This window comes from Triticum dicoccoides, chromosome 4A, assembly GCF_002162155.2.
Source record: "Triticum dicoccoides isolate Atlit2015 ecotype Zavitan chromosome 4A, WEW_v2.0, whole genome shotgun sequence".
In the NCBI taxonomy this organism is placed as follows: domain Eukaryota; kingdom Viridiplantae; phylum Streptophyta; class Magnoliopsida; order Poales; family Poaceae; genus Triticum; species Triticum dicoccoides.
Genome location: NC_041386.1, coordinates 115831022 through 115834749, shown reverse-complemented (window position 1 = coordinate 115834749; position 3728 = coordinate 115831022).

Here is a 3728-nt window from a genome sequence, read left to right as displayed (position 1 = left end):
AGGTTGTGTCAGGCTCACTCACTACTAGGAAGAATGGCCTCCCAGAGAGGATGTGTATGTGCATGTACATTCATAATCATAGTTGTGCAATAAATGAATTTGTTAAGATTCTTAGTGAATATTGATAATAGTCCTATGATGTTATATTACTCCGTTTTGAATTGCCGCCAAAATGCCGCTTGAGAAACGACATGATAACGAATTGCTTTAATTGACTAAATATTTAAGATCACATATAGGATTTCACCGTTACTCCATACGATCCTCAGGTTTCTTCCTGGATTTCTTATAATGGCGTCAAAGTACTTTAATTTGTCGGGAATCCATTGCCTACGTAACATACCACTAATGTAAAATGTTTCGGTAGAGTTATAATCATCAGTCCTTTTATAGAAAATGGTACAGAAACGACAAATGAGAAAGAAAACAAAAAAGTCGACAGGCGAAAAACATTTTTTTGTCATCGGAGAAACTTTATGATTTTCCAAAATTTTATAATACAATATTATATAAATAAATTAGGTATAAGGGCATACGCTAACCCTCGAACCACCCGCATCAGTCCGGAGCCATTTTGCCATCCAACACGGTACCTTATCGGTCCGCAGAGCGGTCCAGACGTCCGTTTCCCGCAAACCGGAAACAACTCGAGGCAGGCTTTGCGGGAGTTTAGACCGCCACCACGCAAGACTCTGACACCCCGACCCACCCAAATATACCCCCGTCCACTTTTCTTTCACTTTGATCCTTCTCCCTCGTTGCCTTGCATCCGCAACCTCCTCATCCGTCAATACCTCTGTGACTGTTGCCCATGCATCGTAGGACATCCGCAAAACCCATCAATGTGCCTACCCTCCTTGGACTACGTCACCGTCAAACAGGATCTGTCCGCGGCCATGTACTCTTCTCCCCCTGCCGAGGTTATGTCAGGGTCACTCATTGCATGCACATTCACAATCATAGTTGCGCAATAAATGAATTCGTTAAGATTCTTAGTGAATGTCGATTATAGTCCTACGATGTTATATTACTCCACTATGAATTGGCGCCAAAATGCCGCTCGAGAAACGACATGCTAATGAATTTCTTTATAATTGACTAAATACTATTTTAATATCATGTATAGGGTTTCATGTTACTCCATATGATCCTCCGGTGTCTTCCTAGATTTCTTATAATGTTGTCAAAGTATTTTAATTTGTCACGAAGTCATTGCCTACATAACATACCACTAACATTAAATGTTTTGGTAGAGTTATAACCTGATACGTCATCATCCCTTTTATAGAAAACGGTGAAGAAACAGCAAATGAGAAAGAAAAACAAAAAAAGTCGATAGGCAAAACACATATTTTTATCGTTTGAGTAACTTTTTGATTTCTAAAATTTCTATAATGCAATATATTATTTAAATAAAAAGGGGTGTAAGGGCATCTACAATGTTGGTCCTCAAACCGCTTGCATCCATATGAACCGGGGGTCCGGATATGTTTTGTCATCCGACGCGGTACCCCATCCGCCCGCGCAGCGGTCCGGATGTCCTTTTCCTCGCAAACCTGAAGCAAACCGGGGGCTTTGCAGGTGTTCGGACTGCTGCCACACACGCGTCCGACACCACGGGCTCATCAAAACACCCACCCGCGCCCTTTCTCGCCTGAAGCGGTTAGCGGTGCTTCAGAGCGTCAATGCCGCATTCATACCTGCCTAGAGCGGACGCAACCTCTCATTGGAGCCGACTTTGAAGTGGCACACCGGCCAAGAGCGCCGCCCGCTGCACACACCTTCTTTCTGCATTGAAACAACATCACCATGACGAGGCGCGGGCACACTTCACTGACATGGTGGTGGAAGAGCAGGAGGCGGTTTTCCAACAGGCGCAGGCCGACCAGAGGTACAACCTCCGGCTCCTTGACGAGTACCGGCTCGCAGGGGAGCAAATCGCCGGCATGGGCATCGTGATGGACATGGATGAGCAGAAGGCGTTGGCTTTCGTCCTACCACGTCGCCCATGAAATCCGCTATAGTTGAAATATGTCAAAAACGTAATGAATGTGCTTCGGTTTAGATGGAAATCATCCGACTTTATGTAAAAAAAATAAACTTGAATGAAAATCATCCGGTTATAATAACCTAGTCCGCTATATGTTTTCATCCAGTTTATTTAAATTTGCATCAAATGTGACCGGACGTTTGCAACTAGCTTTGGGTGTAGGCTCCTGTGTTAGTGTCCGGATGCCTGTCGAGACCGGTTCGTGGATGGATGATCTGTCCGTTTTAGAAATCTGCCATGGAGATGCCCTAAAGCTCTGGTGGAGCCAGAAAGTGACAAACACAACAGCAGCTTCCGAAAGTTGGGTATTTTGAGGCTAATTTGACCACAGATCAGGTGGAACAAAAGAATGCAAAAAAAAGGAGAGTAAAGAAAATGCGATGCACCACTTTCGAGTTCCAACAGTTGGACAAAACAGAAGCATGGGTCGCCATCTCATCCCTGCCCCCAACGCCCAACCAAGCCCTCACAAAACCACACGAAAAAAAATCAAATTAAAGGAGCCGGATTTGCTAAAGTAACCTACTTTTATTTTTGAGTGTCCTGAGCGAATGCTAAAACAGCAGCTTCCGAAGAGCGGGCCCGGTGGATTGGCCCCAGATCGTGGCTTGTCCATAGTCTACGACGGAGCAAGACGAGGCTAGCATCGTGCAGACTGCAGGGGTGGTGGCCCGGTGTACGCACGTGTGAGGCAACGGCCAGCAGGTCCCTGGTGGATCCGGTCCATGTCCACGTACCCTGACTGACATCCGCATAGGCGATAGCAGCGGGAAGCGCGGTCGTGCTCGCCGCGGCAGCCGGAGATTCCCTGCCGTTGATTACAAAACGGCTACTCCTCGGTACAAAGATGTATTGCCATTCATATACAAACACGAAGCTACATTATCAATGTACATGCTTGAACTTCAAAAGAAAAATCAATCTACATGCCTTTGCCACTACGTTGCAGAACAATTTGAGAATCTCGCTAAAAAAGGAACAATTTGAGAATTGTTTGGTGTGCACAGGTTATTGTTTATATTTTGATCATCATGTCTCGGGGATTTTTTGGTCCGTGGATTGTAATTTGTATGTATAACTAGTAAGCTTGCACGTGCAATGCACGTCTTATTCGAGTTTAAAATTTGAATATGAACATGTTTACATTTCAATCCACATATAGCTACTTTAAGTTCCTTGCATATACTATGCCAGTTTAAATCAAGGTAGGATCCAGTACTTCGCAAATTGCAAACTTGCCTAAAGCTTAATTATATTGAGATTAAACCCATTGACGTAAATTTCTCTCCTGATGAGTCAATGCATACCTATTTAATTTCATACGCTTATAGGTGGATACAAGATCAGCATCAAAGGCAATCTACCCCTTACTGGTCGTACGCACACATATGAGCTCTCAAAATTCTGGATTTCGCTGTCATCTATCATATCACTACAATCTAAACACCATGAAGAAAGAGATAATGCCAAGGCAACAATTATTCGTATCTTGCATGGCTTGGGTCCTTACAAGGCTACTTCCGTTCAGCTCGAGTCCATGGGTGCTAAGCCAACCAATTCATCAAGCAAAACCTGCATTTTCATGTGCTTCCACAAAATGCAATGCAAACTTAGCAGTGATCATTAAGGGCAACCCAAAAAGGAAAAGATAAAAATTCAAAGTATATATGCATTGAAA